General features: G+C 39.4%; 1 long non-coding RNA gene across 3 annotated transcripts in view; it reads right to left on the reverse strand.

The window, feature by feature from the left end:
* The window catches only part of LOC126078162 (uncharacterized), a 91,220-nt gene that overhangs the window by 20,855 nt on the left and 48,630 nt on the right, over positions 1 to 21,735 (reverse strand). For 2 of the 3 annotated variants that reach the window (XR_007517990.1, XR_007517988.1), the window contains one exon: positions 3,195 to 3,419. The exons of the other annotated variant lie outside the window; for it this stretch is intronic. This is a non-coding gene — a long non-coding RNA (uncharacterized LOC126078162). The remainder of the gene's footprint in view (positions 1 to 3,194; positions 3,420 to 21,735) is intronic. 3 annotated transcript variants of the gene reach the window in all.

Consider the following 21,735-nt stretch of genomic DNA (forward strand, 5'->3'; position numbering starts at 1 on the left):
GATAACAACAATACCCTCCTCACTCTCTATTTGCTTGTTTTGACCTAATTTATCTTTGGCTTTTCTTCTGTTTTCAAGGTTTGCTTGTCATTTTGTTTTAGGTAAGAATTCAGCATAGATGACTATTTGGATTTTGAACTATCCTGAAATCATTTTTCTTGTAATACCCAGGATTATCCCATTCATATTTATTCTGATAATAAACTGATCCCGTTCATATTTATTCTGTTATATTGTTTTAGGCTTTCAGTTTTCATTGCTTTTTTAAAAATTTAATCCTTTTTCTCTCTTTACCATTTCCCAAATGCTGTAATATAATTGAGATTTTGTTTATAGTGCTTCCAGCCCTATATAAATAAACTCTAGCTCTTGAGCTAGAATTCAAACTTATCTACTTCTATAAACTCCAGGCATCCCATGATAACTCCCATTCCACTCACTCGTCCAGTGAGTCTAAACTGCCTAGAGTCCTTGACTACACAATGCTGGTTTATCCCCTTCACCTTGATTCTTGATGTTCCCTTGTCTGTAATACTCTTACTATATTTTTCCACCTGGCTAACTTTCATTGCCTCTCCCAGAACCATTCTGCTGTCATCTTCTCCAGAAGCTTTCTCTGAATTACCCTCTGGGGGAAGGTGCCTTCTAGTATGTTCTCGTACTACCTTGCAGGCCTCTCCCTGTGAGCTTCATCAGAATCCCTTTTGCAAGGGTAAGTTTAAATTATACATAAGTGAATGTCGGGGAACCCTCTGTTTATCATAGCAGTATTTCTTCAAGAGAGATTTAGCAATTCATTAATAGAAACGTAGAACTTTCTTTAAAACTGAAAAAAAAAAAAAACAGCTCTCTTTTGGACTTACAAACTAAATGGTTCTCTCCATTTCAACAAGGCACTTGATCATAACAAAAATGAAGAACATAGCACAGCAAAGAACAGCATCCTGCATACATGGGAATGGATTTGGGAGGCAACTTGTCTGTTGAGATAATATATTGAGATCCATACAGGCAGTGCTCTACATCATCCTCAAATAACTTCACTCCACAGTTGGTCTGCAATAGCTCTCGCAGTCACTCAGCCACGTGTCAAAGGCAGGCAGCAAGAAATTACAGCCATGCCAGCAGCTCAGCTCCAGGATAAACAAGGAAGCCCTGAGAAGCCCTTTCTTAACTCTTTCTTTTTCTTGGTTCGGCAATGGCTCAGATCACAGCCATAGGTTGGCAAATCATATTTTTCCAAGCAGAGGCTGGGAGCCCTAACAAAAACGACAGATGACACGGAGTTCTCAGAAAGGCTTGCTTTGGTGACCCAGTCTGCTTCACCCAGGTGCTGGCACCTGGCAGGGCAAGTACTCAGATGTTTGTGCATTGAATTCTTTATTTAAAAAAAAAAAAATTCTTTATAGCATCAATAAAATAGGCCTTCACAAAGCTCCACACCCTGAAAGAAACAAATTCAGGGGGTCTTGCCAACTTGGCAAGCCAATCCCACAGTGATGCTGTGCTGACAGATAGCACCTCTTTCTGCATGATTCCCGCTTTCAGAGCAACAGCGAGAAACATTTGCAACTTTTGAAGAAGTGAGAGCAACTGTCAAAGCAGGCACAGAAGGAGTAGGAAGACAGGCCAAGGGGCCATATCAGAGGACACCAGAATGGACACAACTCACAGTGGTGTAACTAAGGCACATGTCCTGGGTGCCACATGAGGAGGGGTGCTATTATAGAATGAATTATGTCCCCCCAAAATGTTACCAACATGGCTAAGCTGTGATTCCAGATATTGTGTAATCGTCTACCATTGTGTGTCATCTGATGTGATTTTCCTACATGTTGTAAATCCTACCTCTATGATGTTAATGAGGTGGGATTATCAGCTGTTATATTAATGAAGTAGGACTCAATCTACAAGATTAGGTTGTGTTTTAAATCAATCTCTTTTGAGATATAAAAGAGAGAAATGGGCAGAGAGACAGAGGGACGTCATATCACTAAGAAACAGGAGCCAGGAGAATAACACTTTCTTTGGACCAAGGGTCCCTGTGCTAAGAAGCTCGTCAACTGGGGAAGATTGATGACAAGGACCTTCCCCCAGTGCTGACAAAGAGAGAAAACCTTCCCCTGAGCTGGCACACTGAATCTGGACTTCAAACTTCCTAGGCTGTGAAAGAATAAATTTCTCTTTGCTAAAACCATCCATTTGTGGTATTTCTGTTATAGCAGCACTAGATGACTAAGACAGGTGCTAACGATCAGTTTCTATTGGCCATCTAAGATTCCATTGCCAGCTGTGAGAGATCATTCAGCAATTTAAAACTATTTGTCATAGGCACTATTTTCTGTAAATAAGCTCCTGACAAGTCCTCAGGGCTGTGGAGGGGTGGGGGATTAAAAAAAATAAATAACACCAGACATGTTGTGTGCCCTCTGGGAAGAAGTTATAAGACAGGGCTCACTTTATGCACTGCAGCAAAGCTTGTATTCTCAGAGACCAATCAGGGCTACTGCTGTCCTTGCTGTTCATGGGTGGAATTGACTCTTGCCTCCTTTAACTTAGTCAGAATTTGTTTGGTTGCAAGCGACAGAAACCACAATTCAAACTTGCTCAAGCAAGAAGAATAAAGGAAAGAGGAGGAAAAGGAAGAAGAGGAGACAAGGAAGGAAAGAAAGACAAAAAAGGAGCTTACTTAAAGGAAAGTCCAGAACTGGGGCTAGATCTGGAACATAAATGACATTATGGCGCAGTCCTGCTTTCCTCGTCCCTTGTCTCTGGTTTCATCTGTGTAAACTCCACTCTGAGCCAGGCTTTTCCCTTTGTGTGGGAAGAGGAAATTCCAAGAGCTCCGGGCTTATACTTTATATTCTTTGCAGCCTCCAAAAAAGACTGTTGGTCCCATAGTTGTGGTCCCTAAACACTACCCCACAGCCCACTCAGCATACAGCCCTTCCAGTTAGACTCCTGACCCTCTCCTGTCTGCTGTCTTCCCAGAACTCAGAAACCAGGAGGCCAATTAGAAAGAAAAGGTAGAGCAGGAGAGGGAGAAGGCAGAATCTGAGGAGCTGATTTTTAGCCTCCAAAAATGTAGTAAAGCTACCCACTTGTGATATTTTTGTTACAGCAGCACTGCATAACTAATATCCAGCCATAATAAGGTACTGCACACTGGCTGGCTTAAAAGAACAGAAACTTACCTTCTCACAGTTCTGGAGGTCAGAAGTTCAAAACCAAGGGGCTAGAAGGGCCACACTCCCTCCAAAATTTCTAGAGAAGAAAACTCCTTGCCTCTTCCAGCTTCCGGTGGATCTAGTTGATCTGTGGCTTATACATACTCCGCTCCAATCTCTCTGGCTTCACACCAGCTTCTCCTTTGTGTCCTCACTTCTTCACGTGAGGACGCCAGTAACTGGAATCAGCCCCTAAATCCAGGATGATTTCACCTGAGATTCTTAATTAATTACATCTGCAAAGACACTATTTCCAAATAAGGTGATATCCTGAGGTTCCAAGTGGACATGACTTTTCGGGCAGCCACTATTGAGCCAGAGCCCTGGTGGCATAGTGATTAAGAGCTTGGCTGCTAATTGAAAGGGCAGTTCTACTCTCTCCTATACAGTTGCTATGAGTTGGAATCGTCTCAACAGCAACTGGTTTGGTTTGGTTTATTGTGCGTTAGGAAGAACTTGCCTAAGGAAGTGATAAGGCAGTTGGGACCTAAAAGGTGCCTTAGCTAGATGAGGAGGGGAAAGGAGAATTTCAGGCAGAGTAAGAGGGAAGTGCCTGCTCTCCTGAAACTGAAAGAAGGCCCACAAGGCAAGTTTACAGAGAATGAGGGCAAGAATGATTTGCAGTGCAGAGGGAGGGAATGAAAGGGCCCAATCATGTAGGGCTACAAAGGCAACGAGAGGGCTCTGGGGAGTAAGCAATTGAGTCCTCCCCCTCTCTAGGGGAGCTCACAGCCACAGGCTAAGGGAGAATCTCTCTCAGCCACCTAGAGAATTTATGACTCTGGAAAAGTCACAAACATTTAACAACTGATTAGGCAGGGACATCAGCCTTAGTGCTGAGCCATGCTCCTTTCTATAGGCCCTGCCTGTGTTGGCATTAACCCTTTGTTACTGGTTTGTAGGGAGATCTAGAGGGTACTAGGGAGGAAATAGTAGGGGAACCCTTGATAGAATAACCATATAATTTATCACCCAAATTGGAACACTTTTGAGAGTGAACCAAACCAAACCAGACCCATAGTGACCCTAGAGGACAGAGTAGAACTGCTCCATAGGGTTTCCAAGGAGCCAGTTGGTGGATTCAAACTGCCAACCTTTTGGTTAGTAGCCAAGCTCTTAACCACTACATCACCAGGGCTCCTTTGAGAGTGAAAGGGGGTATAAATAATTACATAAGATAGTAGGTATGAACCAAGAGCTGTCCTGGAAAAAGCAGGAATTATGGTCACCTCAGCTTTGGGGGACTCAAGGCAGTGATTATTTACCAATCAAAAAAAAATTTTTTTTTTAATATTTTAACAAAGTACACTCATTTCAGTGTATTTTGACTACATATCAGAATTCAGTAACTAATCTGGCACTAATTGTCACCCTGAGAAACTGTTCTCACACCTCGATTTCCCTACCTTCAAAGCAAGTTTATTATTGCTTCTCCCTAGTTCATTTTGTTGAAATGGATTTATTTATAAGCACATCTTTCTTTTTCAGTGTGCAAATTGTAAAATATTTCCTGTGGCTTTCCACTGTAATAGCACCAAGGAGAAATGTGATAACACATATAAAAATTCCTGAGTGAACAACAATGAGAATTGTGCTGATAGATGGCATATCTTTAAGACTGGGGTTGTTTAATCCCAGAGTATAAAGCCTGGACTGCGTCTTCAATTTCCTGCGTACAAAGGGCCATTCTCCGTAGGAAGTCAGCCAGCTGTCGCTTAGCTCTGTCCTAGGCATAGAAGAGAAAAACTCCACCAATTCCAAAAGGGTTGTATTTCCCAACCTTCTCCATTTATCCGCATTTTCCCCATTCCTCAGGGCCTACCTCAAATCCATCATCCTTGGGAATTCTTGGCTCATGACACCAGCTAATGACTGTTTCTTCCCTGAGTAATGCATTGTATGTCTTTTGTAAGCATCACATGATGGGTGTTTTATCACATCACGCCCTGTTCAATAAGTCCCTATTTTTCAACATGTCCCATTTTTGTGTGACTTCCTGCAAACAAATCCTGGAGTATAATAAATTGGGCTAATCAGCTTGAGCTCCTCGCTCTGGGGGGCCCTTGCTACTGCTGGGACCAGGTGGCTAAAATTTTACATGGTAGGGATGAGGAGGAAAAGGCTGCCAACTGGTTGTAAAACTACTCTGAGGCTGATGTAGACTCAGTCAGTGAATCACAAGAGCTTTTCAGGGCAGCAGACTGGTAACAGCACACCCTGTCCCTGCTTCGCCCCCACGTGCCATTGCGACACAAACACTTTTCTTCTTTTCGCCTTCAAACCTACCCTTGAAGTTCATCTTAACCTCAGTACTTCTTAAATAAAACTAAATAGTATGGAGAAAACTACTCATTGTGGTACGTCCTGTAAGGGAATACCTCTAAGTATTGCAACCTCCTACTGTGTAAAGCAGGTGTTGACAAACTTTTCCTATAAAAGCCAGATAGTAAATATTTTAGGCTTTGTGGGCCATGTCACCTCTGTAGCAATTATTCAACTCTGCTGTCATAGCAAAAACAAGCATCAAAGACAGTATGGAAACAAATGAGCATGGCTATGTTCCAATAAAGCTTTTTTTTACGAAAAGCAGTTGGCAAACTGGGTCTGGCCTACAGGCCATAGTTGGCCAATCCCGGGTCTAAAGTACATCTTCACATTGTATTATAGCACAGAATGGAAGGGCGTGAAGGGCAAAGTGCCTGATTCATAAAATGCTTTGCTTTTGTATTTCTCAACCTCTCCTCATCCCTCTCTTACATTGTGTCCTTAGTTTCTCAATGACAATAACCATGAATTTTACAGAGCATTCCATCCAGGATCACAGGAAAAATGTATACTTTTTTTATCCATAGCTCATACTTTCCTCTTTCTACAGACAATGTCTCTTAGGAAGGAACAACGAATAATTTTTAACTCTAGGGCCACTTATTCAATTTGTACACTGAGCAAATAATCCAAGAAGCTGAACTATATGAAGAAGAATGCGGCATCAGGATTGGAAGAAGACTCGTTAATACCTGCTGTATGCAAATGACACTACCTTGTTTGCTGAAAGTGGAGAGGACTTGAAGCACTTACTGATGAAAATCAAAGGCCACAGCCTTCAGTGTGGATTACATCTCAACATAAAGAAAACAAAAATCCTCACAACTGGGCAAATAAGCAACATCATGATAAATGGAGAAAAGATCGAAGTTGTCAAGGATTTCATTTTACTTGGATCCATAATCAACGCCAATGGCATCAGCAGTCAAGAAATCAAAAGACACATTGCATTGGGCAAATCTGCTGCAAAAGACCTCTTTAAAGTATTAAAAAGCAAAGGTGTCACTTTGAGGACTAAGGTGTGCCTGACCCAAAATATGGCATTTTCAATCACCTCAGACGCATGTGTAAGTTAGACGCTGAATAACGAAGACTTAAGAAGAATTGATGCCTTTGAATCATGGTGTTGGAAAAGAATATTGAATATAACTTGAGCTGTCAGAAGAACAAGCAAATCTGTCTTAGAAGAAGTACAGCCAGAGTGCTCCTTGGAAGCGAGGAGGGAGAGACATCATCTCACATACTTTGGGCATGTCATCAGGAAGGATCAGCCCCTGGAGAAGGACATCATGCTTGGTAAATTAGAGGGTCATTAATAAAGAGGAAGCCTTTCAACGAGATGGATTGACACAGTGGGCAGAACCGGGCAGTGCTTCATTCTGTTGCACATAGGGTAGCTATGAGTTGGAATTGACTTGATGGGACCTAACAACAATAGGGCTATTTAAAACCACCGGCACCTGTAAAGAAAATTGCCATAGTGCATGATGTAACCCCATTAGAGATAGATAGCTACTGTAGCGTTGACTCAGACTCAAGGCGATGTTACACACAACAGAATAAAACGTTGCCCAATTCTGAGTCATTTTCATAACTGCTGGCATGTTGGAGTCCATTTTTGTGGCAATCGTGGCAATTTATCTGACCAAGGATCTTTCTTGCCCTTGTTGGCCCTCTACTTCACCACACATGATGTCTCCTCTAACAATTGATACCTTCTAATGATGTGTCAAAAGCAAGTAAGTCAAACAATATTCTGTTGTGATTCGTAAGGTTTTTATCGGCTTATTAGAAGTAGATCACTAGGCCATTCTTCCCAGTCTTTCTTAGTCTTGAAAATCTGCTGAAACCTGTAGCATAGCTTCTAGCATCACAGCAACACGAAAGTCATCACTGCTGAAAAACATACAGATGGATGGTGGGAAACCCCATCGCTCCTGACTTACTTCATCATGTATTTGCTAACTTCTCACACCAGAATTTGTGTGAATAAAAGCTTTTGTCTTGCTGTGTTTTTAGAACAATTTTTCCTGTGATGCCAGACTTATAAAACAATCTGAATTTCTTTTTTCCCAAAGTGGCTAATGTGGTTTCCAGATCTCAATAAACATGTAACTAGGTTAATGGGAAAATGTTGAATTTCTCCTGGACCTTCATGCATTTGGGGTACTTTCATGTTCTTCCTCCTTTGGTAGGAGTCTAGGAAACAATCCGACTGAATTGCTGACTCTCCTTCAAAGCCTCTGAGAACGTAGGCTTTACTCCCATCAGGTGGAGTGATCTGACCTCAACCTTCATGAGATTCATTTCCAGAGAAAAGAGTGGGAGAGAGCCTTCCTGTAAACCTGATGATTCTGTTCTCTTTGCATGATATCTTCCCATGTACTTGCTACCTCTCTTGGCCATCTGTATGTCTTCTTCCTTTATTCTTTTCTTTTGTGGGATATCTCTTTCAAATCCTTGTTTCTACCTTTTTTCTTTCCACATTATCCACTTCCTGTTAGATGCCTTTCTTCCTCCACTTTAAGAATAGTCCTTCAAAATCTTAACTGAGCCTAAACCTTTTTATGAATGCACACATGCTAAGATTTTCTCTAATGGACTTAAAAGCAGTCATGCTGACCCATGTACGGCAATGTTCTCTGCAGCAATATTCACAATTGCCAAAAGGTGAAAACAACCTAAATGTTCATCAGTAGATGAATGAATTAAAAAAAAAAAATGTGGTGTATACATACATTGGAATATTACTCAACCATAAAGAGATATAAATCCTACAGCTTCGTGCTACAACATGATGAACCTAGAGAACACTATGCTGAGTGAAGTAAGTCAATCACAAATGGACAATATTGTATGATCTCACTTCTATCATCTAGAATGGGCAAAGGTATAGAGAGCAAAGTCTGTTAGTGCTCATTAGGGGCAAGAGAGAGGAGGAAAGGGGAAGTCATTGTTTAGGAAGCGTTGGATATCTGTTAATAGTGATGGAAAATTTGGCAATGGATACTGGTGACAGTTGCACAACACAATTAATAAAATTGATGTCACTGAATTGTACACTTAAAAAAATGTTGACGTGGCAAATGTGTTATATATATTTACCACAGTAGAAAAAGGTATTTAAAAAAATTTTTTTAAAAACTAATGGATATACATAAATATTAGAAGCAAATACTAAGGTAAAAAAATGTGTTAAAGATTATGAATTAATTTTTAGTACTACTGTCTTTTGTAAAATTTCAAAGTTAATTTAATAATTATAAGTGTTTTAAATAAAATTAATTTTTTTTTTCTACTGATTGTCAAGACACAGAATTTATAGGAAAGGGCATGAAGCCCTGAGTCACGTGTTGATATAACAGCTGAAGAAGTAGACAGAGAATCCATCAGCTACCATATTACTCACTAAACTGGCCCTTGCTGTGTGGGCTGCTTGACCCCAGGGTCAAGGGTGAAACAGCCAAGTCACCCCTGCTTTTGACAATCCACACATAAGTCTTCCTGCCGGTGAGCAGGCCAACACAGGACTTAAAATGAGCAACGGAAACATCTTCAAACATCAAGCATGAAGTTCAACTGCTTTGAACGTTTTGGAGGAAAAAACAGTGTTATTGAGGTTAAATGGATTTTTTCTGAGACCTAGAGAAACATAACTTGTCTTGAGAGACATAAAAGAAGTTGTAATATAAATAGATTTGAATTTCATAAATAAAGGTTAATATAATGCCAGAAGATCCTCAAATGAAAATCTCACCAAACGAAGCCTTTGTTTAAATTTTAAAGCAAGCCATCCTCACCTTAATAAGAAAAACATGTGTTTGTTAAGCCCATGAGACCATTTCTGCTTTCGGTGAAAACCCAGAATTCCTGCTAAGACAATGAGGCCCTTGTGTGCATGCGTGTGTGTGTGTGTGTGTGTGTGTGTGTGTGCACGCGTGCACGTGGTGGGTATTTTCAGGGTAATGGAGCAAACAGGGTTGGACAGAGGGGAACGGTGATGCTTCAGGGGAGGTTAGAAGTTAGAAGGAGGACCTGCCTGTGTTCAGTACAACCATATACCAGTTGTTGAAGGCCAGTGTCCATTCTGATTGGTCAATGCCCATGCATTGCCATCTTTACATATCTTGAATATCACCCTTGAGTAAGGCCTCTTAAATGTTCTCAGCACCATAAATGCTTAAATTTAAATAATACTAGAGAGGGTCTCAAAAGACCCCAAAGTGGATTTGTGACAACATATTCCACACCCCTGCCGTCCGGGGGTTGGAATAGGGACTATTTCCTCTCTTCTGTTTCTGAATCATATCTGTATTATCTTTCACATTTTCACTTTTTGTCAATCAGGAAAAAACTATTGGGCATTGCATGATTATATGTCAAATAATATCAAAATTTACTTGTGTAAGTTCAAAATAAAGAGGATAGGTTTGGAATATAGTCTTCTGGTATCATTTTACTTAGGTGTTATTACTGTCATTATACCAATTTATATGATTAACAGCTACTTTTTAAGAACTGAACAATTCCAAGAATGAGGAAGACAGCAGTTCCATGGCTAGGTATATACTCAAAGGAATTGAAAGCAGGGACGCAAACAGACACTTGTCCACCGATGTTCATTACAGCATTATTCACAATAGCCAAAAGGTGGAAATAACACAAGTGTCCATCAACAGACGAATGGATAAACAGAACGTGGTATATCCATACAAAGGAATATTATGCAGCCGTAAAGAGAAATGGTATTCTGATACATGTTACAACATCAATGAACCTTGGAAACACTACACTGAGTGAAATAAGTCAAATACAGAGGCAAATATTGTATGAACCCACTATATGAAATCTCTAGAATAGGCAAATGTTTCTTAGTGATTACCAGGGAACACCACTTAGAAGCAAGGATGGTGAGACTACATCTCATGTACTTTGGACACATTATCAGGAGGGATCAGTCCTGGAGAAAGACATTGTGCTTGGTAAAGTAGAGGATCAGTGAAAAAGAGGAAGAATTTCAGTGAGATGGATTGACACAGTGGCTGCAACAAGGGGCTTAAGCATAACAACCATGGTGCAGATGGTGTAGGACCGTGCAGTGTTTCATTCTGTTGCACACAGAGTTGCTGTGAGTCGGAACTGACTCGATGGCGCCTAACAACAACAACAACAGGGGAAGGGGGGACCATTGGAAGTTATTGCCTAAGCAGAACTGAGTTTCTGTTTAGGGTGATGAAAAGACATTTGAAAATGGACAGTGGTGATGTTTGCATGACATGGTAAATTTAATTAATATCGCTGAATTGTACACATAAGAATGGTTATAATGGCATATGTTTAGATTTATGTATATATTTTTACTACAATTATATAAAATAATGAATGAGTGAGGCACATACGATGTCATCTATTCAGAGTTGGTGTCACAAACAGAATTATTGTATTAATGTCAGTAGCTCAGTCAAAAAGGGAATTTTATGGCTTAACATACTCAGATATTTGAAGGCAGGAGGTCCTCTAGACTAAGACATGACAAGGACATGAGGTCTGGAGCACAAACAGACCCTTCTCTCTCCAAATCTCAGCTCTGCATTTTTCTGCAGGCTGGGTCCTTACTCTTACACCCCTCCACATGGTGGGGAACATGGCCCATTGCAGCTCTCAGATCACCCCATACAGCCTTTGTCCAAAGTGTAGAGATGCCTCCTTCTTCCCCAGCTTTAGCTTTTAAATCCAGAGAAAGGGTGAGGATTGGCCCGAGCATGCTCCCATTTCAGTTGCTACAACTGAAGAACATTAAAAAGACATCTTTCTGTCTTAACATGTAACATTTAACCATTATATTGATGAAGATTTGAGCTTTGAAAGGTCTGGATTCATTGGCAAATATCAGTGACTTCTAATTAAACAACATAGTCTACAATATTGGCTGATGTTTCAATAGAACAGACGATCTGTTCAGAGTAGTAGAACACCAGAGTAGCTAAAGTGTGTGTGCTCTAGAGTCAGACTTCCTGGGACTGAGCCTGGCTTTGCTGTTTACTTGGTATCTGCCTTTGGTACAGTTGCTTGAACTCTTCCAACTTTGATTTCTTCAGATGACAGTGAAGGTAATGATGCTACTTACCCCAAAATGGTGTTGTAAGTATTAAATCTCAGAACAATACCTGACACACAGTAAGGCATACATCAAAATTTCACACTGAGTTAACCCTCTTTTATTACCCAACATAGTGTTAAATCATTGGTCTGAAAGAGCTATCCAAAAGCAATCAGAATATTCCCCTTCAAGACAGAATTTAATAATCTTTAGTGCTGCATGAATGTCCATCATGATGTGGTCCCACCTCATCACCCACCACCCACCTCACCTGACCAAATGACTAGCTGCTTTCTGAAGCAGACCTATGCTGGCTCCAAGCCTCTGAGCTTTGCAAATAGGGTTCCTCTGCCTGTATTGTTGGTCCATACCTGTCCTGCCTGGCACATACATCCCTAGAATATCTTTTTAAAAAAATGTTTATTTTATTTTTGGTGAAAATATACGGAGCAACACATGTACCCATTCAACAATTTATACACATGTAGTTCAGTGACATTGGTTACATTCTTCACTTTGTATCAACAAACTCTGTATTTCTACTCAAATTGTTTCACCACCATTAACTTACACTCACCACCCCTCTAAACTTCTCTTCTATGCTTTAGAGCTGCTATTGTCGATTTAGTCTGGTATATATAATCTTTTAAAAGAGTACAATACCCCAGGCATACATTCTTTACTAACTGAGCTAAACATATTTAAAACTAACTTCAAAGGATAGTTTTGGTTGAAGGTTTAAAGAGTATCTCAGGGCAATAGATTTGGGGGGTCTTCCAGTCTCAAAGGGTCCCATAAGTCTGAAATCTTTAAGAATTTTAAATTCTGTCCCACAATTTTATCCCTTTTGATCAGGATCCATCTATTGTGCTGCTGATCAAAACGTTCACTAATGATACCTAGGCACTATCCAGTTCTTGTGGTCTTATGACAGAGGAGGCAATGCTTTTGTGGTACATCCTTATGTATCTTTAAGATCCTGGCCCCTGTCACCTCCTCTGGCTTATTTTCTCCTACTTTATAAGCTTTGGTTATAGTAATCATCATCGTGTATTATAATTGTTAGGGTTCTTTTGCCTTGTTTTGTTTTTCTACTAGAATGTTAGGCGACAGTGTTTCATTTGCTTTTCACTTTATTTCTAGAGCCAACAGTGACCAAAGTATAGTGAGAGTTCAATAAATGCTATTGAATAAATGGAAAGATTCTTTCTCTTCTATTTCAAACTTTGTTGCACTGAAGCATGAAAAGATAGAAGAAATATCACAAGATCGTAGGACTCAAATTTATTAGAGCACAAAGCTGTCACTAGGCAATAGACTTTATCATGGCCTCTGAAAGTCACAGTCTTTTCTAGAAGTTCACTTCTAAGAACTAAGTGCATAACCTCAAACCCCACAAGTCCTAAAGGTATACTCTTTCATCTTAGAGGAATTTCCAACTTGTTTTAACAAGTGTGATCGGTCCCTGGAAACATTTGCAAATCTCAATCAGAAAGGCAGCTTGTTATATCACACAGACAAACCAACACATGTGTGATACCTCTCAGACCAGTACAAAGGAAATATTATCAGGCTGACCAGCTCAACTATCTCAGCGCTAATACTTCCAACAGATGTCAGTGAACCTTTACTCTTTACATAATGAGATTTTGGTGAATGTGTTATGGTATTTCTTAGAATAAAAAGGTGTTTTAAACTTTCAAAGTTATGTATATATATATGAAGATATATATATATATATATATACAGAAAGAGATTATATATGTAAAAGCAAAATAAAAAAGAAATAACTAGCAAACGATAATTTTTGCCAATCAATAAAATGATCTGATATTTAGGTAGACTTACAGCTCCCTTGTTTGGTTGTTTTCTGTCTGTCCACACTCATAACCTAGGATTAAAAAAGTGAGACTTTATAATTACTTTGAGAGTGTTTTTAAATTTTCATTTACTGTAGCAATTTGAGAACTTAGCATCTTTATAAGGTAAGCTTAAGATCTTACCTAATAGGTCTGAAGCTGAGAGGAATAAGCAGCCCACTGGAGTTTCAGAGTGTTTTAAAACAATTTTCCCCTTCAACAACTCCAAAGTAATTGTACCTGAAAATATTCCTACCCTCATCAAGTGTGCATTATGTAAAAATCCTGAAGGGAAAAAGTTTTAAAAACACAATGTATCAAATAGGCTACCTGAGATTTTTATACTAAATGATACTGACTGGTTACCCATTCTCCAAATCTCTAAGAGTAAAATTGTTTTCATCTAAAAGTAAAGCTTTATTTCTCAAAGTAATATAATGGCATTTCTATGATGAACTAAAAAAAAAAAAAAAACTTAGCTATTTTTTCACATATGTGCAAAAAATGTGTTTAACCAAATTCTTTGACATACATCATTCTTTCAATCAACAACGGTTTTTTTGTACAAGAACTATACATATATAAGACCCATGATAGGTGTTGCAGTCCTGGCTAAAACATAAAATCTATTGATCATTGAAGAGTAAAGATAAAACACATGCAAGAATGATGATAAGATAAAGGATACTTTAAGAGTCCAAGAAGAGGAACAGACAGCAAGCACCACAAGTGCTCAAACGAGGTCAGTCAACTGGAGCAAGGGAGATGCCATGGTGGCCCTTGCACTGAGCACTGAAGGTTGGGGCAGATTTCTGATAGAATGAGATGGGAGCAGAGCATTATAAGCAAAAAGAAGAGCATAAACCAAGGTACCTAGCTGGGGGAACATAAATCATATTCAGGAGCCCACAGATGTTTTGAGACGAGCAGTCTCAAATGGCAGTGCCCAATTCAGATCCAGTACAGAAGTATGATTTGCTATTATCCTACACATTTTTTTTCAATCCACTTGAAAGCATTTTTTAAAAATTAGCAGACTTCACACAAAAAAATCCAAATGCCCAACTTTTCTTTAAAATTTTAAAGATCCTATTCAAACAGCCTGGTACTGGTATAATAATGGACACATATACCAATAGAATAGAAAGGAGAGCCCAGAAGTACATGCATACATCTATGATCAGCTGAGTTTTGACAAGGATGCTAATTCTACGCAATAGAGAAGGAAGGGTCTGTTCAATAAATGGCACTGGGAAAATTGGATTTCTAAATGCAGAAGAATGAACCAGGATCCAGCCTTTACACCATACACAATTCAAAATGGATCAAGGACCTAAACGTGAGCAAAAACCATAAAATTCTAGAAGAAAATGTAAGGATGAAGCTGTGGGAACCTAGGTTTCTGTGATGAGGTATCAGGTACGACAATGAAAGCAGGAGCAGCAAAAGTCAAGATAGATAAATGGGACCTCATAAAAATTAAATACTTCTGTGCATCAACAAACTTTATCAAAAAAAGTGAAAAGACAGCCTACAGAGTGGAAGAAAAATTTGGGGAACCATATATCTGATAATGGTCTAATAATTAAAATTTATAAAATACTTCCACAACTTAAAAACAAAAAGACAAACAACCTGATCAAAAAATGGGCAAAGGACTTGAGCAGACATTCTACCAAAGAGTATATTTAAATGGCCAACAAGAACGTTAAAAGATGCTCAAAATCATTAGCCATTGTTGTTAGGTGCTGTCAAGTTGATCCCGATTCATATCAACCCTATAGGACAGAGTAGAACTGCCCCAGGGGTTCCCAACGAGTGACTGGTGGGATTGAACTGTTGAACTTTTTGATTAGCAGCCAAGCTCTTAATCACTGCACCACAGGAGCTCCTCCTTAGCCATTGTTGTTGTTGTCAGGTGCCGTGGATTCGAGTTGGTTCCGACTCATAGCAACCCTACAGGACAGAGCAGAACTGCCTCAGGGGTTTCCAAGTAGTGACTGGTGGATTCAAACTGCTGACCTGTTTTGTTAGCAGCCAAACTCTCAATCACTATACCACCAGGGCTCCCATTAGCCATTACAGAGATGCAAATCAAAATCGCAATGACATACCATCTCACCCCCTATTAGAATGGCAAGGATCAAAAAAACAGAAAATGTCTCTCTCTATTTTTGCACAAGGTACCCATATCCGTTACCTGTATGGCCCCTCGTATAACTCAGCATTCTACAGAGAAACAGAACCAATAGTATATATACTGGAAACTCCAGCAGAATATCCATGTTACAGAATTCCTTCTCCTCTTGAAAACCTCAGGTTTTGCTCTTAAGGCCTTCCACTGATTGTATGAGGCCTACTCATATTATAGAGGGCAATATCTTTTTCTTGGAGTCAACTGATTATAATTGTTAATTACACCAACAAACACCTTCACAGGGAAATCTAGACATGTTTGACTGAACAGCTTAGTACCAATAAGCAACATCAGTTGTGAGGATTTTGTTTTGAGGTATAATCCATACTGAAGGCTGTCATCTTTGATCTTCTTGAACAGTGATAGGTAAAATATTTGTTATGACTCATGTTGAAAAAGTGCCCCTATGAGCAAATAGGCTGGATCAGGTACACCAGTAAATATAAATGTATATATAATTTTTTTTTTCTTAATTGTGCTTTAGGTGAAACTTTATAGAGCAAATTAGTTTCTCATTCAACAATTTGTACACAAATTGTTTTGTGACATTGGTTGCAATCCCCAAGATGTGTCAACACTCTTCCCTTCCACACCCAATTCCCTGTTTCCATCCATCCATTTTTCCTGTCCCTTCCTGCCTTCTCATCATTGCTTCTGGGCAGGTGTTGCCCTTCAGTTTCATACGTGGTTGAACTAAGAAGCACATCCCTCACGTGTGTTATTATTTGTTTCATAGACCTGTCTAATCTTTAGCTAAAGGGTGAACTTCAGGAGTGGCTTCGGTTCTGAGTTAAAAGGGTGTCAGGGGGACAGAGTCTCAGGAGTTCTTCCAGCCTTTATCAGACAAAATATTTTAAAAGACATTTCCAACTCTTCCCTAAAACAAACACACTGATGGTTTTTCAGCGGTCATCTATCCTTCAAATTAAATCTGGGGGTAGGGTCAAGGGAGGGAAAAAATAACCTATCATGATAACAAAATGAATGATTCTAAAGAGACAAAGTGGAATACAAGGTTATAGCGTGGTTAAAAATAATCCACTGGAATTTATAATTCATGATGTATAGGGCTTTTGATTTTACAAAACAATGGTTCCATGTGTTCAGTCCTAAATTCAAATACTACACAGACCCTAAAAGAGAAAAAATCTCTATATATTTATATTCATAAAGTAAAAAATACTAATTTGACAAAGGGGCCTCAGTTTTCTTACATGCATTGAGCTCATTTGAGCATACTAGCTAGGCAAGTGCCAATTTTATCTTACCAAAATAGAACCTGGCTCTGAAATCGAACATGGAAGCAATTAACCAAAACCACTCATCAGATTATTTTGCTTGGTCATAAATAAATCTTTGTCATTTGCTTTAAAAAGCAGCAACTGATAGCTAGTAAAACTGGATACGCACCTAGCTGTAAACATTAGTTGTTTATCTTACTATCATTAGCCCTCGTGCCTTGAACTATGTCATCTGGGACTCACAGAGTCTTATTGGCCATACCACAAGCCTCACGTTATACCCCAAATTGTCTTCACACCTCTTATTTATTTATAATGAAGGATACAAGATTTTTTTTTTTCTCCCTCACATTGTTTGAGAATGATGATCGTCCATGCCTTAAAATGTATGGTCTCCTGCTATTTCTCGTCTTAACCCCTTCTACTGCCTAACTCAGTGTGCCTTGAGCCTTCCTATTATTTTCGAAAATATGTTCTATAAAACATCATTCCCGTGGAATGCTCCACTGGGCTGGAGTCTAGTAACTTTAGAAATTGCTACACGTTACATATTCTTATGGAAATGGACCTGAGAAGTCCTACAATAGAAGTAAAGTGGATTCAGTAAGTTTTCCTAGTATTTTACAAGCATGTTTGGCCATAGATCTTTCTTTCTTATTCACTCATTCTTTTATTTTCTTTCAGGGAAAAAAACCAAACAAACCCACTGCTGTCAAGTTGATTCCAACTCGTGGCGATACCACGTGTTACAGAGTAGGACAGCTCCATAGAATTTTCTTGGCTGTCATCTTTATGGAAGCAGATGGCCAAGCCTTTCTTCTGTGGTGCCACTGAGTGGGTTTGAACCGCCAACCTTTGGTTTATTAGTTGAGCACAGCTGGAGAAATTTGTGCCCCTTAGATCACATTTTGCAGATCATGTTACCAGGTCACACTGCTCTCCAACGGATGCTAGCTTCTCAAGGTTCAATATCCGGCACTCTCCTCACCTTCACCCCACCTTCCCCAAATAAAATCTAATCAATGGCTTTCCTCAAATGATCACAGCAGGGGGAGGACAGATGCCAAAGAATACCAAGGAACTCAGGAGATTTCTAACAAGCAAGGACTCCCCTGTACAGCCATACCATGAATACTGGCCTGTGGCCTCCAAAGATGTGAGATAATAAATCTCTATTCCTTATAGCCATCCACTCGTGGTATTTCTGTTATAGCAACTCTAGGTAATTAAGACAAAAATCCCCTATAGCAATTTGGAAACCCTGGTGGCATAGTGGTTATGTGCTACCACTGCTAACCAAAAGGTAGGCAGTTTAAATCCACCAGGGGCTCCTTGGAAACCCTATGGGGCGTTCTACTCTGTCCTATAGGGTTGCTATGAGTCAGAATTGACTTAACAGCAATGGATTTTTTTATATAGCAATTTAGTAAAAGCATGATGAGGACCTAAGTTAAGGCAGTAAATATTGGTATAGAGAAGAGGGAAGATGGTCAGGTGGGATTTAAAAGGGAGAAAAAGCAATATTTACTGACTAATTAGAGGTGGATGCAGGGTTGGGAGGGACATATGAAGAGAAGGAAATTATTCAAGATGACTTCCAGGCAGGATCAGCTACATAATTTGCAGGGCACAGTGTAGCATGAAATTGCTCAAAAATAATAATAAAAAAAATTTGAAGATAGCAACAGCTGTACATTAAACCAAGCACAGGGCCTTTCTGAGCAAGGGACTCCATGCAACTGCACAGGCCACATGTCCATGAAGCTGGCCCTATTCCTAGGTTCTGAATGAAGTGCCCATGTGGATGATGGGCCAATAATTAGGACTGAGAACATGGTAGAAGGAAGAGATGTGATGTAAAAGGAATAAAATGAGACTTGTTTGGTCAAGTTGATTTTGAAGTTTCTGAAGCATATCAAAGTGGGAAGTTCATGTAAGGTCATGATTACAGAGCCAGGACATTGGAATCAGACAGGTCTGGGTTTAGGTCACAGCTGTTCTAGTTGTAAGCCATGAGATCTTGGGCAAGGTACCTAAATTAAAATGCCTTGGTTTCCTCTTCACAGGGTTAAGAGGGTCAAATGAAATAATGTTTTAAAGTTCTTAGACTAGCACCTGATACATGGTGCATGGCACATGGTGCATGGCAGCCATTCATAAATGGCATCCCTTACTACTATTATTATATCCCATAGACTGTTGGAGGATATCAATACACAGGTGATTCAGAATGATGGTTGTGAGAGAAAATATATTGAGGAGAGTAGAAGTCTATTTGTTAGTGCTAAAGTATGCTGACATTTGATGGGGTGGAGAGGAGAAAGAAGAAAAGGGCAAGAGAATGAGTTTTGGACCCTTCACAAGCATAAGGCCTTAACAAAGAAATGAAATACTAATGGTGGAATTTCACAATAGAGACAGGTCCCAGACAGGTCTGTGGGGGAATATTTGGGGACAGGATCTCCCAGGCAGGCAGTCATTTACTCCATTGACAAGTCCCTTGGGCCCTACTCCCCAGACATATGCTACAAAAGTTCCAGATGTTTCTTTTTTCCCTCAAGTCATTTCTGTGCAATTTTCCAGCATGTTTACTAAATTATAAAAATCTGACTATGCTTTTAAGAGAAAATGGTATCTAATTTGTTTTACAGCACTCCATAACACCAACTGTTTAGGGAAATTTGCCCACCCTTCGTTTCATCAAGAGTATCAAGTAGTGAATCTTTCATATTACATTAAGCGTGTATCACTATTTAAAGGTCAGCTCCCTTTTTTGACACTTTAACATCTAATACAATCTTTAAACTGCAAAATACATTTTTAATTTGTTTTCCTGAATAACCTTCGTGGTTTATGAATACATTTATTTTTCCTAAGTAAAGAAAAATGGAACAAAAATCTTCAAATGCTTATGCTAACCCCCTTAAATTTATTTAAGAACATAACTTGGGACTCTGTTCAGTAAATGAAATACCCTTTCTGCTTGAGTTCTTCAATTATGCAACTTCGTAGTCTTCTGGGTCCTTTAGCGATTTAGCATCTGGTTTTAAAGTTATGTGATTTTTTCCATGAATAATAAAAATTTCAAGTTGGGTATCAGTTCACAAAATTCATAAACTTAACAGGCAAACTTCGATAGCATCCTGGTAATATTTTCCACTCAATGACTGCAACAGACAGTGGCTGGCTAAAGTATGACCAAAAATAACACGCAAATTAAAAGCATATTGCTGAATCTTCAGTGCAGGGTGGAAAAAGATATTTTAATTAATTTTATTGACAGTGAACTTTCCATTTCCTACAGTGGCTACCCTGCCTTTGAACCCACAACTCAACTCCACTATCATACTCCTGTCAGCGTATGATTTAACCAAGGAAACAAGTATCATCAAAAATGAGCTCCTTCAGACTCAGAAATCAGAGAACGAGGTGGGCTAAAGGATTAATCGCATCCACCAACTACTGCCTCATCTGTCTTGAGACCAGAAGACCTGAATGGTGCCTGGCTTCCATTACTGAATGTTTTGATCAGGCACACAGTAGATGGATCCTGATCAAAAGGGAGAAAAATGCGAAACAGAATTTCATATTCTTAAAGATTCCAGACTTACTGGATCCATTGAGACTGAAGGAACCCCAACTCTATTGCCCTGGGATACTCTTTAAACCATCAATCAAAAGAACCCCCAAAATGATATTTAAACAAGTTTAGCTCAATTAGTAAAAACTGTATGGCTTGAGCGTTATGCTCTCTTAAAAGATGATATATACAAGACCAAATTAACAATGGTAACTCTAAAGCATAAATGAGAAGTTTAGCAGGGTAGGGAGTCTAAGCTAATGGTGGTAAAAACAATTTGAGTAGAAATAGTGAGATTATTGACATAAAGTTAAGAATGTCACTGAACTGTACGTGTAGAAATTGTTGAATAGGTACGTGTTTTACTCTGTATATTTTCACCAAAAATAAAGTATTAAAAAAGAATGAGCTCCTTCAGTTTCTCTCCCCCCATCTTCACATGCACTGATAGCCACTCATCTCTAACAACTTCCCCTCCTTCAGTGTCACCTTCTCATCAAGGACAACCTTGGCTACTCTATCTGAAATCTCAACAACCCCACCATCACCACTCTGTGCCACTGACACTTGCTATCCTCACCCCTTCTGCTCACTTTTCTCCCTAGCACTTATCACTATGTGATTGTTGTTGTTGTTAGGTGCCATCGAGTTGGTTCCAACTCATACTGACCCTATGTACAACAGAAAGAAACACTGCCCCATCCTGCACCATCCTCAAAATAGTTGTTATGCTTAAGCCCATTATTGCAGCAACTGTGTTAATTCATCTCATTGAGGGTCTTCCTCTTTTTCTCTGACCCTCTACCAAGCATGATGCCCTTCCCCAACGGGGCAGTTCTGCTCTGCCCTGTAGAGTCACTATGAGTCAGAATCGGCTCAACAGCTACGTATCACTATGCAATAGGCTATATATTTTATTTATGTTGTTCATTGTCTCCGTCCAGTACCATAGTGTAAGCTCCATAAGACCAGTTACCCCATTTGTTTTGTTAATTACTGAATTCTTGTCACCTACAACACACAAAATTGACACTCAATAAACATGTGTTGAATAAAGGGATGCCTTGCTTTCAGAATCAGAGGAAAAGGTAAACATTTGTTCTTTCTCAAAGCCTAACCCACCCAGCTGCTTCATGGGAGAAAGACCTGATGATCTATGGCTGTATAGATTACAACCAAGAAAACTCTATGTGGAAGTTCTACTCT

The sequence above is a fragment of the Elephas maximus genome, chromosome 6, assembly GCF_024166365.1.
Source record: "Elephas maximus indicus isolate mEleMax1 chromosome 6, mEleMax1 primary haplotype, whole genome shotgun sequence".
NCBI classification, from domain to species: Eukaryota; Metazoa; Chordata; class Mammalia; order Proboscidea; family Elephantidae; genus Elephas; species Elephas maximus.